General features: G+C 45.2%; 1 long non-coding RNA gene across 5 annotated transcripts in view; it reads left to right on the top strand.

Moving 5' to 3' along the window:
- LOC132688293 (uncharacterized) overlaps positions 1-18670 on the top strand; it is a 228654-nt gene that overhangs the window by 194781 nt on the left and 15203 nt on the right. For 4 of the 5 annotated variants that reach the window (XR_014136051.1, XR_013552090.2, XR_013552089.2 and 1 more), the window contains one exon: positions 3244-3871. The exons of the other annotated variant lie outside the window; for it this stretch is intronic. This is a non-coding gene — a long non-coding RNA (uncharacterized LOC132688293). Of the gene's footprint in view, positions 1-3243; positions 3872-18670 lie in introns of those variants that run through there. 5 annotated transcript variants of the gene reach the window in all.

The raw sequence follows: 18670 nt of genomic DNA, 5'->3' as shown, positions 1-18670 counted from the left end.
TATCACCTGGTATAAAATAAGATTTCTAAAAACCTCGTAAACTACTTTTATTTATTTATATTAGCAAATTACTTTATTAATATAATTTATTAATATTTATTTAATTAATTGTTTTTATTGTTTGTTTTTGGGAGAGAGAGATTGTGTGCAAATGGGGGAGAGGGAGGAAGAGGGGGGGAACAGAAGATCCGAAGCAGGCTCCAGCCTCCATGCTGACAGCACAGAGCCTGATGCAGGGCTTGAACTCACAAACCATGAGATCACGACCTGGGCTGAAGTCAGACGCTTAACCGACTGAGCCCCGCACAGGCCCCCCCAGTACTTTCTCTGTCCTTAAAACTCTTAGGAGATGGGGCATATTTTATTGAACACCACACAATTCTGGAACCCCAGATCCACCTCCCTCATTGTAAGAACAAAGGCAAACACTATAATCTCCAGGGTCTCTCGTCCCGATTGTCTCCGTCTCAATAAACAGGACCACTATTTCCAGTTGTTCAAGACCAACACTTAGGACTCATCTCCGATTCCTCCCTTTTGCCTCCCACCTCCCCACCCCCCCCTTCCCTACTGCTGGCCCTCTTGCTTCTACCTCTAAAGTTTATCTTGACCACATGGGCTCCCTCTCCCTGCTCACCCTGTCCATCTACCCCATGCCATCCACCACCCCTCCTTCCCTCACCTCGCCTTCTCTGCTAGCTTCCTGACTGGTCTCTCTGCCTTGGCTCTTGCCCCACTAAAACCTGTTTTCTACACCAGAATTTACACCAAAATTTTCTACTTTTTTTCCCCCAATTAACTAGTTTAATTTTTTTTTTTTTAACTGAGAGTTTGTTTTTAGGGCAGCTTTAGGTTCACAGCAAAATTGAGTGGAGGGTACAGAGACTTTTCCCACACGCCCCTGCACATAACCCACCCCCGCTCACATGGGCTCGTGGGCTCTCAACATCCCCCACCAGAGTGGAACAGTTGTGAGAGTTGATGACCTTGCATGGACACATCCTTATCTCCCCAAACCCATAGGGCTCACTGGTGGTGGTGTACATTCTCTGGGTTTGGGGCAGAGGGATTTTTTTTTTTTAAACATAACTCAGGGGGCGCCTGGGTGGCTCAGTCGGTTAAGCGTCCGACTTCGGCTCAGGTCACGATCTCGTGGTATGTGGGTTCGAGCCCCGCGTCGGGCTCCATGCTGACAGCTCGGAGCCTGGAGCCCGATTCAGATTCTGTGTCTCCCTGTCTCTGACCGTCCCCCGTTCATGCTCTGTCTCTCTCTGTCTCAAAAATAAATAATAAAACGTTAAAAAAAAAATTTTTTTTTTAAAAAACATAACTCAGATCCTGTCTCACTCCAGCTGAGAAACTTCCGGCTTCTCATGGCCCCGAGCATAAGGACGTTTCCATCTCAAGACTTTGGACTTTCCATTTCTGGCATTTGCTGGGCGAGAACACTTTTCCTCACCTCTTTCCGTGGCTGGATCCTTCACGTCCAATGCCGTGTCCTCAAAGAGGATCTCCTGATCCAACCTATTTGAAAGTGGCCAATTCCTCCTTCCTTTCCACTTCCGTAATACTTTCTTCAGGGCTCTGAGCCTACTCTGCAAATCTCCTGTTTCTCAAATTCATCTTTCTTCCCCCGTTATAATGTAAGACCCATGCCCCCACGACCTGACCTCGTCCCCTATAGGCACCTGGTAAGCACTCAGTACAAATCCGTTGAGTGTTGAATAATAGGTCATACCAAGCATTTCTTAGGTGTCATGCATAGGTACTTTATAATCATATTATATGTCATCCTCGTACTGACCCTAAAAAATACAGGTTCAATTATTCCCATGTCATAGATGAGAAAACTGAGTCAGAGAGAGGTTAAGGGGCTTGATCAAAATCACCCAGTTGGTGAGGTTCACCCTCAGGAGCCTGGCCTAGAACCTATGCCTTAAGCTGCTCAGCTCTACTGAGAGAATCCGTGATAATTGGGTACCTTCTTCTATCTGACTGCCTTTGTCTTTACAGATTATAGACTAAAGGGTTCACTGGGGATGATAGAAAAGATTGCAATTCTTCCTTCAGGGATTTCCTAGTAAAGCTTTCTACGTTGGATCTATGAGCAGAGGAAGGAAGTCCAATTTCTTCCCTAGCCATAGCCCTCAGGGACCCTTTGGGTTCCGTATGATTTCATTACTCTCTTCCTCTCCTGTGGTCTCCGCAGCTCAGGGCTCCCACTACTGTTAAGTTCTGCCCTCCATTCCGTTTCTTCACCTCTGCCAAGGACCACCTCTTCACGAGAGCAGTGGACCAGGGACGGATGAAGTTAGGAGGGGTGTGGTCCATCAGTAACTCCTGGTGGAAAGTTGGGCCTCCGTTTCTTCATCTGTAAAATCTGAGAGACAGTCTCTAAGGTCAACTTTCAGGTTTACAATATCACTCAGGAGATGTTTTACTTAGCCCTTGACTGAGGGTTTTTCTCAGGTCCTCTTTGCCCTGTTTCCTCTCTGTCCATGCTCTCATTTCATGGGTCTTACATGCCAACGTTGGAACATCATAAACCAGACCAGACAAATTCTTCGGATGCCAAGGTATTTGGCAGTATATGACTCCCCTCCAGGGAATTTCCAAAGCAAATTCATTCATCCATCCATCTATCCAAGAAATAATTACTGAGCACCTACTATGTGTAAGGTCTCATGTCAGGCGTTGAGAGTATACATGGTCTGGACCCTCATGGAGCCAGTAGGAATAAAGTTACTAATAGAAGAAAAATCACAGAAGTCAATGTGAGAATATCACAGTGACAAGTACCATCAAAGGGAAGGGTATGGTGGTGTGAGAACAGACACTGGGGGTGTGGAGGTTGACCTAATGGGGACAGTCGGTGGGGACTTTCCTGAAGAAACAACAGGTTCACCGGAAGACGAGTGGTAAGGATGTTGTAGCCAAAAGGAATGGCCTATGCAAAGGTCCTGTGGCAGGAGGTAGCATCGCATGCTCTAGGACCAAAAGCTCAGTGTGCTTGTTGTGCAGAAAACATGGAGAAGTCAAGGATGACAAGGAAAATGTAGGGAGACCAGAAGTCACAGGCCAAGGCATTTTAGCCCTCCTGCAGAAGACTGTCCTCACCCAGTTAGAGGTCCTCAGACATGGTTCTTCCTTAAGCAACCTATGAAAACTTTAGCCTGGAGAAAGGACAATTAAAGTTCATTAGGGTTTGTTTTTTTTTAATCCTTTCTACATAACTGTGCTAAGAGACTTCTTTGGAATCGAGAAGAAAGTCCCCATCCATTGTCAATCGGCACCAAGACCTGGACATAAGGAATCCAGCAAAGAATTCATTCCTGTCCTGCCCTTTCTGGCCATGTTGCAGAGGATGGCTGTGTGTGTTGTGGCAAACTTCCTGCTCCCAATCAACCAAATGAAGCTGTACAGACTGAATACAAAGCATTTGCTAGAGAAAGAAAACCAAAGAATCAGAGACGTGACCAAAAGCTAGAAGGCTTTGCCTCTCAGTTGCTCAGAGGGATCACTCAGAGGCTGTTTTCCTCTGGAGAAATAACATAATCAACAGAGGCTGGAAGTTCCAAAATAAAGTTTAGAAAAAAAAAAAATAAATAAATGGAGGTGATTCAAAACAGTGGTAATTACCCATTCTTTCCCCATTCTAGATGACTCACACTGGATCAATAATCCAAATGACTTTCTTCTCATTAGTCCCAAATTGGAAAACTTTGCCAGGGTCGTAAGAAGGAGAGTTGATGTGTATTAGCTGAATTCAGTTTCGTGGATGCTAAGTGCCCCCACAAGCTTAAAATAAAATACCTGCTTTACAGACTTGTCTATAATTCTCCATGGCAGAGGAGATAACTGAGCAAGCTATTGCGGGGGGGGGGGGGGGGGGGTTCTAAGCAAACAAACAAAAAAAATAATAATAATAAAACACCTCTGCCTCCGTCATCTGGAAATTGAGATGCCGGCACGTCAGTCTTGTGAAGTGTGAATGTTAGTGTGTTAAATAAACATTTAAAAAAAAGGAACCCGCTTGACAGTTATTTTTAAGAGTCTGGCATATATATTTTTCCTTCATCCAAAGAGCTCAAAATTGGCTTAAGTGGAGATTAATTGAAAAAAGTTCACCTCCAGAGTATGATTAAGCCTGGAAAATTTTAGCCAATAGGGGAATTTTTCATAAAATTATGACTGAGTGGAAATAGTGCTATAATGGAAGTCTGTGTATAATGGGCACCATTAAAATTATATATGTATGTATTTGAGCATCGGCAGGTAACCGACTTACAGGGTTCCAGTGCCGTGAAGGGTTTCTGGTGATATTATAAGCTACAGGCGCAAAGCTCAAGTCATCCAAATTCCTAAATGGAATTACAGTTAGATTAAAAAATATTCTTGCCATAATTATACACCAGGCACGGTTTGGATCTTACAATTAACTTCTCTGTGCACAGGCTTCGCCTACCTAGTAATGGGTAATCCGATTCATATGTAATGGAATCAGAGGATATTCAGAATAGGAAGCGGTCTCTGATTTCCTAGTTCGTTTTCAGTGCAAAATGCATGAGGAAACCAAATAAACACGAGGAACGGCCATCTTGTAAATACCGCCCGGCAGCAGCTTTGATGATCCGTAGATACAAAGGTTCAGGATGGAGGCCAAAACTCCAGCGTCTTAGTCCAGTACTTTCCATGGTTTAGGATTTCATTTCTCCTCTGGTCTGCTTCTCGCCTGCAGTTTATAGGGAATCCTAGAATTTTTATGTAAGAGGAGCGTGAGGGTGTCCCTTTGGTTGCAGGACAGGAGTAAGTAGGTCAAATGGGCTTTTCGCACTGGAATGTGGATCTGGGGGTCTTGCGGGCACAGATTCCAATCCAGTCTGTGATGTGGCTCTAAGAAACTCCCAGGTGATCTGTTGTGTTCCTCCCAGGACCTCACTCTGAGGACCGAGGCATTAAGAGGACTTGACTCACAGCTGGATTGGCATGAAGGCCCCAAATGTTCCTTAGATTGTCTGTGTGTGGAGAGCCTCTGGGGTGACTGATGAAGGTCAGGGGTACGTCCTTCCAACAAGCCCTTGGCTTGCCTCCTGACCGATCTCCGTGACAAATGGGTATTAAATATAACTGTGAGATCCCATCAGTAGGATCTAGACGCAATCGGTCTGAAAAGATCATCTGCCTGTCTGCTGGGATTCACCCAGCATCCTGAACTCTACGTTTATTTCTTTCATCAGATTTGGGAAACTTTCAGCCATTATTTTCTCAAGTACTTCTCTCTCCTTCCAGAATAACCAATGGCGTGAACGTGAGATCTTCTTTGTTTTGTCTTGTCTTGTCTTGTCTTGTCTTTTGTTTTCTTTTTTCTTTTCTTTTCTCTTTTCTCTTCTCTTCTCTTCTTTTCTTTTCTTCTTTTCTTTTCTTTTCTTTTCTCTTCTTTTCTCTTCTCTTCTTTTCTTTTCTTCTTGTCTTTTCTTTTCTCCTTTTCTTTTCTTCTTGTCTTTTCTTCTTTTCTTTTCTTTCCTTCCTTCTTTCCTTTAACGTTTTTTTTTTTTTAATTTTTTTTTAAGGTTTTATTTAGTTTTCACTGAGAGAGAGAGACAGACCATGAGCGGGGAAGGGGCAGAGAGAGGGAGACACAGAATCCCAAGCAGGCTCCAGGCTCTGAGCTGTCAGCACAGAGCCTGATGCGGGGCTCAGATTCGCAAACCGTGAGATCGTGACCTGAGCAGAAGTTGGAGGCTTAACCGACTAAGCCACCCAAGTGCCCTGAGATCTACTTATTATAGTCCTACCATTCCCTGAAATTCTGCTTTTTTTTTTTTTTTCCTCTCTGTTATCTCTCTGTTGTTCAGATTGGATTTCTATTGTTCTGTCTTCCAATTCACTGATTCTTTCCTCTCTCCGATTCTGGTATTGAGCCCATCCACGGAGATTTTATCAATGAATTTTCTTTCTTTACTTTTTATATTAACTGTATTTTCCCATTTTAAATCTGCCATTCGGTTCCATTTCCTGGTGGAGGCTTTTTGTTTCTGCATCTGTTTTAGGCTTTTTGTAATTGCTCATTGAAGCATTTTTATTAAGGCTGTTTCTGCCCGATTATTATTAAAAATTTTTTTTAATGTTTATTTATTTTTCAGAGAGAGAGAGAAGCAGAACACAAGCAGGGAGGAGCAGAGAGAGAGGGAGACACAGAATCCGAAGCAGGCTCCAGGCTCCGAGCCATCAGCACAGAGCCCAATGCAGGGCTCAAACTCACAAACCGTGAGATCATGACCTGAGCCCAAGTCGGACGCTTCACCGACTGAGCCACCCGGATACCCCTGCCTGATTATTTTAACATCTTCTATGTTGGTGCTGTCTTCTGCTACTCCCTTTGAGATCTCACTGGTTCCTGGTACAGTGAATGGTTTTCAGTTGAAACCCAGATATTTTTGGGTTACGATATGAAGCTCTGGGTCTTATTTAAACTTTCTGGTTTAACTGGGTTTTTTTCTGACACTGCTGTGGCAGGGGACAGGGGCTGTGTTCATGTTTCTGCCAGATGGAGATGAAAATGCAGGTGTCCATTGATGCTTAGGGGAGCGGGTGGATTCCTCCTCACCCCCCGGGGGTCATAGGATTTCTAGTTCCCCCGTGGTCTCCACAGACACTGTGAGGGGCCGACGGGCTTCTCACCAGCCCGTGGGGATAGAAGTCCTGCTCCTTACTGCCTTATTGTGGCAGTGCCCGGGGGGTGCACTGGGGAAGTTGGGCACGTTATTACAGTGGAGGTGGGCACCTAGCCCCCTTTGCAGTTGGGGTTGGGGTGGGGCCACAGTTCTTTTCTACGGCATCTGGCTGGAGTAGACAGGTCATTGCCTAAAAGTTTTCTGTCTTGTTACACTGCCCCTTTCTGCTCCTTTGACTGGCGAGGGTAGGCTCTTTGTGAGTCTGTCGCCGTCTCCTGCTGGCTTCTCCAGCCCCAAGGCTCGAACATATGATACAAAAAGAAAATCGGGGCCTCACTACTATGCTGTGCCTCCAGTTCTGGGGTCCTCAGCAGCCCCCCTTCTTCTCTTCACCTTCAGGCTCTTTTACTGTCCTTGTACTGAGTGGGAGAAGTACATTTACTCATCTCCCCGGAAGCAGAAGTCATTATAATTAGTTCGTTGCCATGATTTCGCGTTCCTATGGAAAGACCTAGGTCCTAATTTACTTCTGATAGTTGCTGGTCCGGGTATAGGACACATGTCTTGGTTTAGTGAGGTGTGAATGCAGACATGAGTTAAACAGCCTCCCAACTCTGGCTTTCAGAGGATTCCCAGGGACTATATCGACATTACTTCGTTGATGTTTTCGCTTGTTTGTTTGCTTTTGTCACAGAAGATATATTTCAATGACCTTTTGCGTAGGGTGAGATTACTTTTCTCAACTTGCAAAAAAACAAAAAAGAAGACTTATTATCTCATATGGCATCAGTGGAGTCAGAAAGACCCAGGTTCCTTCCATCTTTCTGATGTGGCAAGCTTAGCTTCCCTCAAGGGTGCAACAGGGCTGCAGTAGCTCCAGACATCACATGCAGAAGGAGAGGGAGCACAGTTGTGTATAATCATATTTATTAGAAGTCTCCCAACAAGGTTTCTCTGCACCACGTTCGTCAGAATGGTAGCACACATGTGGGGCCAGTTATATAATTTGTAATAATTTGTGGGGCCCAGTGCGAAATTAAAGTGTGGCATCTCTTGTCCAACAGTTATTAAGAATTTCAAGATCGCAGCGAAGCATTAAACCAAGTGTGGGGTCCTTCTGAGGCCAACGCCCTGTGCAACTGTGCAGGTTACATGCCCGTAAAGCTGGCCTTGTCCAGGCCTATGATGGAACTAATTTCAAAGAGAAAAGAGTCCTAGATTTATTGCCAAAATTTGGGGTACCAGCGGCCCTTCTTGAACCATAGGGAGAGAGGGATGGAAGCCAAAATAAAATCAAGGTGTTGTGATTGCAGGGGGGCTGGCGGTGCGGGAAGGCTTTCGGTTGGGAATCAATACTGTCCAGTTTGAGTGTGCGTCTTTCTGCTTGCCTCATATTTTACTACCCTCCCCAAAGTTCGTAGTTCTGGATGTAGCTCAGTTCTGCCTCTTTGTGAATTTGAGCAAGCGTTTTCATTTCTCTGAATTTCAATTTTCTTATTTGTGAAATTAGAATACAGGGGTGTCCCCGGAATCTGGGGTGTGGCCCTCATGGCCATGTTATGTCCATCACCAGAGGGTGGAACCTTGACCCTCTGTCTGGATGAGGATTGCAAGTCTGTAATAGTTTCTACTCCTTCTCTATTATGTGGTCAGGGATTTCCTTGGGCTGACGAGGCCCTGGGGCATGTTGGCACGCTCTGTTTCCTGCATGTGGGGGCTGAGGGAGGAGGTAGGGAAAAGGCTCTGTTTCTTGTTTCCGTCACAGATGGAGGGGCAGTGTGATGGAGGGAACTTTCGTGTGAAGTGTAAGTCCTAGGCTGTGGCCCAGAGACTTGGTCCCCCCTACCATCCGAGTCTCGGGGATGAGAATGGTGCCCTTTCATAGTATGTATTTTGGCTCATATGCTAGGCTACGTCTTAGAGCATTTGGTAGATTGTAAGTTGGCCACAGGTATGTCTCTATTTTCCGTAACCTTCTGGGTTACATTGTAGCTTCTCTCATCAAAATTTGGAGATTTTAGGAGCACCTGGTGGCTCAGTCACTTAACTGTCCAACTCCTGGTTTTGGCTCAGGTCATGATCTCACAGTTCATGGGTTTGAATCCCACAACCGGCTCTGCGCTGACATTGCAGAGCCTGCTTGGGATTCTCTCTCTCTCTCTTTCTCTCTCTCTCTCTCTCTGTCCCTCCCCTGCTCGCTCGCTCTCTCTCTCTCTCTCAAAAATAAATAAACTTCAAAAAAAAATTTTTAAGTTGGAGATTTTTATCTCCACCTGTGAATCTAGGTTGGCCTTATGACCTACTCTGGGCGATGGAACGGTCATAAACTTGGCTTGAGAAGAGAACTAAAAGCACGCATTGGAACTCTGCCCTCGCTCTGGACTTTGGAGCCTTGACTCCAGGCACATACCAGGCCGGGACTGCTTGGAGTTGGGGGTGCTGTAGAGCTGAGGACCCCAGAACAACCAAACCCAACCACCCACCAAACACCAGATCCGTGGAAGAGGTCCTATCTATCCGTTTCCCATCGCTGCCATAAAAATTAGCAGAAACTCAGTGTATCACGATCATGGGGGTGATATCCCCTCACCTTTTCTATATTTTATTGATTAGAAGCAGGCCACAGGTCCTGCCCACACTCAAGGAGAAGAGATGACACAGCTGTGCGAACGTCAGGAGGCAGGGATCATGGGGGGTCGCCTTGAAGTCTGCCCAATGCTACCTCCAAAGACGTAGAGAGTGAGCATAGGAGCTCTGTCTTCTTTGCTGTCCTCCAGTCTATAGATGTGAACTGCAGCCAGTCACTAATCCTCTTCCTCAAGGCTTTTGCCCCAGAAAGACTCCAGGGCAGCTGACTGTTTTCAGGTCATTTGGATCCAAATGGAGAGGTGTCTTGGCAATTCGTAAAAATGACACTGCGTCTCATGAGGATAACTCTAGTCAAAATAACCCTCAGTGCCCTTCCGCGGAAAACGTGTCTTTCCTCTGCTCTTACTTCCACATCTCTTAGAATAAGGCTTCTACGGGGCCCCTCCAAGACGGTTAAAGATGTGCTTGACAGGCTTTGCCTAATGGAGCAAAATAAAAATTCACTCGGGAAAGAAAAGTTGATCAAACGCCAGCTAGAAGGAGAGTTGCGTAAACGAACATGGGGAAGAACAGAACCCAGTCACGAGCTTCTAATTTTGATTACAGATAATTTTTTTTGAAAAAGCAGAGACTTGCATCTAAAGCCTTTGTCCCCCTCTCACACATCCCTCTGTTCACTGCGATGATACTAAAATGGGTTAGAATGCACATTTTCCCGGGTCTTAATTTCTTTCAGCCTTCGCTCAAATTGCCTTCACAATGGCGCATCCGTATGTCCAAACAAACAGACAAGTGAGGAGATTAATGAACTGATCTTTGACCTGCTAAGTATTTATTCCGGGGCTCAGGGGGGAAGCGTGTCTGTGCCAATGAAAATCCCAAAACTGTCTCTGATAATTTGGTATTAAAGAGAGCTCTGTCAAATGCCTCTTGAGGCAGACAGAGCATCACCCTTCTCCTGACCCCAAGCTTCTTAGCCGTTATGTTCCCCCCTCCCCATTCAGAAGGACTGCAACCTTCTTTTATTCCTTTACCATCCTTCCCCTAAAAGAGCTTTTCTTTAACAATACTGGCTGCCTTTTATTAAGCACTTACTACATCAGACACCGGGGTTCAGCTATTTTCATCACCATCTAACATTCTTGAACACTCACTCTATGGAAAGCAATCTTATATTCTTTCTTTTAATTTTGGTACTAGCCGTATGAAGCAGGAATTTCTAAAAGAAAGAGCATCCGCTATTTACTCCTTCCTTGAGTAAATGTCAGAAAATGGAAGGGAAATGGAATTTTATTAAGAACTTGATTAGATGAATATGGCTCTTGGACATTTGCTATGTGTGTGTCCTTGTCACAGCAGCGTGGGGAATAATTGGTGCTCCAAGCCAAATGCTGTTAGAAAGAGAGTCATTCTTTCTGGCCCTCTGATCACTCCTTAACTTCATATAGGTGTATGTAGTCGGCACATGCACATATACACTTGCGGGAAGGCAAGCCCTCTCTTTCTTTTGCATCCAGGGCTCCTACAATGTGACAACACTGGGCTCTAGAGGAGAAAGGCACAGGTGTGGATCAGGACGAGCCTCGAAATACACCAGAGTGGTTGGGTACGGAGTCGAATGATGAGTCTGTTGTGGCTGCTAGTGTCCAGAGATGATCTCTCCGTGTATCCCCTGTTATCACATGGCCGTCTTCTCCCCGTGTGTCTGCGTGTCTCTTCTCTTCTTAAACCGACAGCAGTCATATTGGACGTTAATCAGCCCCAGCACATGGGAGTTTGAGAGCCACGTAAGGCATGCAGATCATAGTGTAAGAGCCACAGATGACCTTTGAAGGCGGATTACAATGACACGACATGATCCATTTCCCTTGTGCAATCATCCGGTTATCAGTGCAATTAATAAACAGGTCATTTACACTATCGGTGCCAATTATTACCCAAGAACTTGTGTGACAGATATATTGGAAGGGGGGTGAGGTCCTCAGGTGAATCTAGGCTGGCCCTGTAACTGTTACGGTGAAGAACAAAGGAATACAGGTAAAGTAACATTCTGGTTCTTTCGAGTTCAGGCTTTAACAGACTGACAGCTTCTGAATACTTCCTTTTGCAACTTCCTTCTTGGAAAGATGCTGCCATGTTGTAAGGAAGACCAAGCAGCTATGTGGAAGGGACCCCATAGAGGAGAACCGAGAACCTTCACCAACAGCCCCGGCTGAGCTCCCAGTAAGCATCCGTGGCCAGCTATGTGGGCCTGGCCATTTGAGACTTTGTAATACTCCTGTCAAAACCAAAAGAAATAGAACCATCCATCTAACCGGCAGATGTGAAAGAATAAACTGTTGTCAATTCTTTTTTTTTTTTAAGTTAATTTATTTATTTTCAAAGAGAGAGAAAGTGTGAGTGGGGAAGGGGCAGGGAGAGAGGGAGAGAAAGAGAATCTGTGTCAGCACAGAAGCCGATGCAGGGCTCAAACTCTTGAACCGTGAGTTCATGATCTAAGCCGAAATCGGATGCTGAACCAACGGAGCCCCCCAGGCGCCCCTACGACTGTCCTGGGGGCCACCAGGAAAGACTGCTATGTTCTCCATGCTGCCGGCATGTTCCATACATGTACTCAATCTTTAGGGTTTCAGGAGCTACAATGCACTGTAAAGACAGCTACATATCATTTGATTCCATGCCATTTCAATCTGATCGTGCTACCATTTTATTAATTTGTAGGCTCTAGATTACATTTTAATGGTCTGGTTTGCATTCTCCCCCCTCTATTTTTCTGGTTGATAAAATTTTAAAAGGATATCTGTTGTGCTAAAGATGACTTTTTACTTAGGACGCAAAGTCACCGGAATGTGTGGTAGCAATTTTTCTTAGGTAATAACCTCCCCTATCTTATCAAACCAGGCTTTGGTCGCAGAAGGGCTTTTTTTAAAATTCAATTGTTGTTTAACTTTGCCATTTGTTGACTGGCTGAATGAATAACTCCCTTTCACACCTCATTCTGACTCCTCACACATTTGTCTTTAACTCTGGAGAAGTCTGGAGTCTGGAGGCCTGGCCAGAGACTAATGAGAAATTCTGATGCTATTTTACAAGATTTTTAATAAAGAATCTATTTCCTCTAGTGGATGGAGTAAGGTGAAGGGAAGCCATGTGCCAGGATATAATTGCCGTCACCATCAATGGCAAATATTTAATGAGTGTCTCCTGTATTTAGAGTCCTGTGTTATGTCTGTGGCAGTGGTACTTAAGTGGGGGTCATTTTGCCTACGCTCATTTTCCGGAGAACATTTCTCAATGTCCGGAGACATTTTTAATTGTCACAGCTGGGGGTGGGGAGACACTGCTGACACCTACTGGGCAGAGGTCAGGGATACTGCTAAACATTTACAGTATCGAAGGCGATCCTTTTCAGCAAAGAATTACCAAGCCCAAAATGTCAACAGTTCTGGTGTATGACTATGAAGACATTGAACCTGGACCCCTCTTGTCATGGAGCAGCACCAGGACAAAAGGAAATGAGGATGAATTATGGGTGGGATGAGGCATGAAACAAAGAGGGGTCAGCCAAACCTTGAACCTTACCACACGCAGTGTTTCATAGAGTAAAGTCATCCATAGTAAGGAAGGGCACTCAACCGTGAGACCTGATGACCCCAAGGACAGAGACGGGAGGAAACGAAGAGTCATAGTGTTTCTCTGGGTTTGGGGTGGAGTCCTTGTTTTCGTTTTCATTTTTGTTTTTCTATATTCCTCCCTTTCTGGACAGAAATCTCATTTAGCACCATGGACTTTAAAAAATCTCTTGAGGCTGATGACTCCCAAATTTCTATCTCAAGACCAGTCTTTTCTCCTCTGATGTTTGGACTCACGCACCCAAAGAGGTTGATTTCATACTTCCATGTGGATGTCTTGTAGATGTCTCTAATGCAACATATCCAAAATGCAGCCTTTGATTTTCTTTCCCAGACTTGTTCCCTATCCCCACCCCCACCCCCCCACCCCCACCAAATATTCCCTCTTCCAGTGAATGCTGCACCATCTTGCCAACTATTGAGGACAAAATGATGCCCACATGGACATTGGATCTTGTCATTTCATTGTAATAGGTCTTCAAAGGTCGTCCATGGCTTTTACACTATGACCTACATGCCTTATCTATCTTTCAAATCCCCATGTGCTCCAGCTGGTTAATCCAATATGACTGGTGCCATTATAAGAAAAGAAGAAGAGAGACACAGACACATAGGTAGAAGATGGCCATGTGATGACTGAGGCAGAGACTGGAGTGATGTGTCTACAAAGCAAAGATTGCTGGCAATACCAGAAGCTAGAAGAAGGAAGGAAATAGTCTTCCCTAGACCTTGGTTATTGATTTCTAGCCTCCAGAATTGTAGGCAATAAATTTCTGTTGTTTTTAGCCTCCCTGCTCATGGTACTTTATTACTCCAGCCCTAGGAAACTAAGACAGACTCACTGCTCTCATCACGTCACTCCCTCTCAGTCACGCTGGCCATTCTTCTTCCTCACCACGTCAAGCTCACTATTCTCTTTCTTTGGAAAAAAAATGTATTTTCCCTTGATGTTCTCGTGCTGATTCCTTCTTGTCATCCAGATAGCAGCTTAAATCTCACCTCCTCTGAGAGGACTTGTCAGAAAACCAAACCCAATGGAGTCAACACCCACTATCTCTTCCGCACCACCTGGCACCCGGTTCCGATTCTCTGCTTACAATGTAACACTACATGACCCTTGTCTTACTCATTTGTTTAGTGCCAGGGACCACCTCTGCATGTAAACCCCATAAAGCAAAATCCTCTTGTCTCCTGTGAATCCCTGGAATAGTTGCCCCCACTTTGCAGATACTCCATGAATATTTGTTTACCATAAATGGGCCAGTTACAAAAATGAAAAGGTCTGCACCAAAGTGAAGCTGGTTTGAGCAACCAGACAGTCGGGAATAGACCAGGAGTAGTTCGACTGGATCTTTGAGACAGAGAGGGTAGAGGCTTTTTGATGAAAGGAGCAAGAATCCTCAAAAGAAGATCGCCCTCCTACCGGTGACGGGGATCTCAGCCCGTGTTCAGTGCTGAGCCTCCGTCGGAAGGGGACATGATCCGGTGTGTTCCATCAGGCCCACCGCTCTTCCTCTGCAAATATTTATGCTCTGAGCTCCCCCTCGCCCAGGTCTGATGGGAGCCCGGGAAGGCTGTGTGCTAGCACAGGGCCTAATGGAGACATCACACTGCTGTTAGCACAGATGGTTGTCATATGTATGCAAATGAGAAACAAATTGAATTTGGTGTCCTCTCTCACCAGCTGTCCTATCAAGGAACGCTCCCACAGCAGCCAAAGAGCTGCTGCTATACTACTCATCTGTCACCACAGATTAATTACAATGAGGACATTAATCACCATTTGTTTCTAGTACAAAGGAAAATATCTTGTTTTTCAAGTACGTCCTGTTAAAAGAAGGTGTCCGGCCTTGTAGAAACAAGGCCCAACAAGGGCTTGAGGCTTCATTAGTTAGGGACAAGAGGCCAACGGCTGGTGAAAAGCCCTAGGCTGTGCGCTGCCTTCAGAGCTACTGGCCAGTAAGGAGTCGAGGAGAGGCGGCGAGCCTGGGGGACAAGGAAGGACAACTAGCTAACTCTCACTTTATCTGATGCCCCAACGGCCTGCAGTTTAAAGGTGTTAATTAACTTTGGTTAGTGGATCTTCCAGTGGATCACAAGGCACCCAAAATAGGTGTTTCCGATGGATTATTATTACCATTGTTTGGTAGAAGGACAATGGGTAGGACACCAGCCAAAGATTCCAGAGACCAGCCTTCCCTCTTGACCATTTGTCTAGTCCTTGTTTAGAAATTGGATTTGAGTAATGGTTTTTCATCTATTGGGAAAGTCAGCACCCAAGTGACTATTTAGTGAATACAATCGAAATAGATGTCTGAACATAACTTTACATACAGTTATGGTAGATGAATGGATTCTCTGAAGCCTTTCTACACACTCACATTAAGGAGGTTCTGATGAGGGGCACCTGGGTGGCTCAGTCGGTTGAGCGCCCAGCTCTTGATTTCAGCTCAGGTCATGATCTCATGGTTCGTAAGTACAAGGCGCCCATTGGGCTCTGCGCTGACAGTGTGAAGCCTGCTTGGGATTCTTCCTTTCCTTCTCTCTCTCTTTCCCTCCCCTACCCCCCCTTCTCTCAAAATAAATAAAATTTAAAAATTATTTTTAAAAAGAGAAGGTTTTGATGAGATTGTCTCTGCTCCCTGCTTTCCTTATATCACCACCGTGAGATTCGTTCCTTAACTACCCATCTTTAGCTTTTGTAGGCTGTGATGCTCAATTTTAGCCATTCATTTGTTCATTCATTCATTCAACAAACATTTGGACCCTGTACTGGATGATAGACACATCTATCACCAGATGCCATCCTGGTTCTCATGAATTTTACTACTGTCTAGTAGGCAGATAGACATTAATCAAATAAGCACAAAAATACGTATGAAACTTCCATCATGAGTACGGACTGCAACAGAGAATCACATGGCACCATGGGAACATATAATAGGAAGACCCAACTTTCTCTGGAGTAGAGGAAGCTTCCTTGAAGAAAGGGCAATTACGTGAAGATCTGAAGTATGACACATAGCTAACCAGGCAAACGCAGATGTCAGCAAAGTCCCCTGAGAAGAGAACAAAGCTTTAAGGTGGAAGAATGAATGGCTTGCTCAAGAAACTAAAAATAAGGGCAATACAAATGGTTTTCAGAGTGGCATGGAGAGATTCGTGACCAGAGCACAGGAGGGTCCTTGTAGGACCTCTTGTAGGTCCTCTTGAAGAAGACTGTCTTTATTCCAAGAACGATGGATAATCACCGCAGGGCTCTAAGCAACACAGGGAGCTGATCAGATTTGCATTTTGAAAAGCTTATTCATCTTTGACATGAGAACATATATTGGTTCATGTAGTGTCCTTGGCTATGAAGAATTTTGGACCAAGAGTCAATCATCTTGGGCTTCCATACTGGACCAGGTAAGGGATTCAACAGAAATAGGGTATTTTTCTATAGACTAACTCCCAGGTATAATAATGAGTGAGGGGGGGAATTCAAAGGTTCAGTGTTATTTCAAGAACTGAAATACAGTTGGGTGGAGGGGAATCAGGAGCATTTAAGTCAAGTTTTGTAGGAGTCTTCTCTTCAGAGGATACAGGGTCAGTTTTTTGGGAGTCGGGAATTTCACAGGGGAGACGAACCAAGGTGGAGAAGTGAGAACCGAGAAACGAAGATGGCAAGAGGGGTGCGTCTCAGGGGCATACGTGAAGGAGAGGAGAAATCACCCTTGGGAATTTAAGCTGTGCTGCCTGCCAACTTCTAGAAGCAGTTTTTTCAAGGTTGGCTAATCAAGGTTTCCGGGTTGACAATGGTGTTAGTAGAAAAACAAGAAGCTGCTCTTCACAGTCAATAATTAACATGAAATTTGTGTTAATTCTAACCAGTATGTGACCACATACTTTAACCACAGTATATTAAAGGAGGCCTGTGGGAATAAAGTCACATCAGCAGCAGACACTTTAACCTAGCATAAAAAGTTGACAGAAAGTAGCAATTATATTCTTTGTGTTGTGGTCGGATCATGACCTGAGCCAAAATCAAGAGTCAGATGCCCAACCGACTGAGCCACCCAGGTGCCCCCTGGCTTTGGCAGGTTGTAAAAGCTTCCCAGGTGACCCTTACGTGCACTCAGAGCTGAGAACCACTGCCCTATGTGGTCTCATTCAGTTCCACGGTTTTACATGTTATTATCATAAGGCCAAATTACTACTAAATTTATAACTTCAGCCCCTGGGCGGAGCTCCCTGGAAGAACGGGGCCAGTGGAGCCTGAAGGGAACTCCCTGTCTCTTGATGGCCCTGCTCTCCTCCTGGGACTGGGGGCGGGGCGATCGACGCTAACATAGCAAGAGAACCACACTGGACTTCTTTGACATCTCACACTCAGCATTCAGAAGAGCAGAACTTCTCGTTCAGAAACATCTGCACAGATTTCACAAATCCCTTAACCTTCACTGGCTCCACAGTGACATCCAGTTCGGCTTGGACAAAAGATGAATGGAGACGATAATGCCTTCATTCTAAATCCTTATTGGCTGTGCAAGCCTCTCTCATGCTACTCCAAGTTTACAAGGCTTCCATATGAATATGACCTCATGTTCACCTCCCCCCACCACCACCCTCCGCCCACCATCGATAGCACCAGGTAAATTCTCCTTTGGCTACTTTGCAGTTCTGTACCGTTAGGATCCGGGTCAATCTGTTCTCTAGTAACTGCCTTCGCACCTATTGCAGACTCTCAGGGACACTTGCTAGTTTTTTCAAGGTGACTCCCTATTCACCCCCATATCCTTGTGGGATGGTTAATTTTATGTGTCAGGTTACCTGGCCCACAGCTACCTTGTTTGGTCAAACAAGGTATTGGTCAAATACCTTGATATTTGGTCAAACATTATTCTGGGTATTTCCCTGAGAGTGTTTTTGCATGGGATTAACATTTGAATCAGTAGGCTCAGTAAAACAATCGTTCTTCCCAATGGCAGGTGGGCCTGGAAAAATCAGTTGACGGCCTCAGCAGAACAAAAAGTCTGACTGTCCCCCGAGTAAGAGAATTCCCCCTGCTTGACTACCTTCAAACTGAGACATCAGCTCTTTCCTGCCTTCAGCCTCGAATGGAAACATTGGCTTTTCCTGGGTCTTGAACTGTTTTAAGGCCTCCTAAAGCTGGCCTTATCCGTGGCTGAATGGAGTTCTTTTAAAATGTGCCCAGGGGCCCCCCGGGTGGCTCCGTCGGTTAAGTGTCCGACTTCGGCTCAGGTCATGATCTCGTCCGTGAGTTCGACCCCTGCGTGGGGCTCTGTGCTAACAGCTCAGAGCCTGGAGCCTGTTTGGATTCTGTGCCTCCCTCTCTCCCTGCCCCTCCCCCCACTTGCACTCTGTCTCTCTCTCTCTCAAAAATAAATAAACATTAAAAAAATATATTAAAATGTGTCCATAACAACACCTACCATTTATGAAGCTCCTACTCCATGTCTGCCATTGTAAACTGTATCACCTCTGGTCCTCGTACAAATCGTTGCAAAAGAGGTAAATGTTTTTGTGAGCTCACAGTCGCAGAGTTGACCAGCAGCAGAGCGGGAATGTAAACAGCAATGTGTGATTTCTGAGTCAGGGCCCTCTCCTACCCGTTTCATACTGGACCCACCTATCACCGCTTTCCTGTCCGCGTGCCTAAATGCAAACTGCTGTTAACGTCCTTCTCGAAAGGTGGGTGCGACACAAGCTTACGGTTGTACATGTATATCTATATGCACATGTATTATTTTGGTGGGCATAAATAGTACCACA

This window comes from Panthera onca, chromosome E1, assembly GCF_046562875.1.
Source record: "Panthera onca isolate mPanOnc1 chromosome E1, mPanOnc1 haplotype 2, whole genome shotgun sequence".
NCBI lineage: Eukaryota > Metazoa > Chordata > Mammalia > Carnivora > Felidae > Panthera > Panthera onca.
The sequence above is the reverse complement of the archived record's forward strand: the minus strand, read 5'-3'. Positions and strand labels throughout refer to the sequence as shown.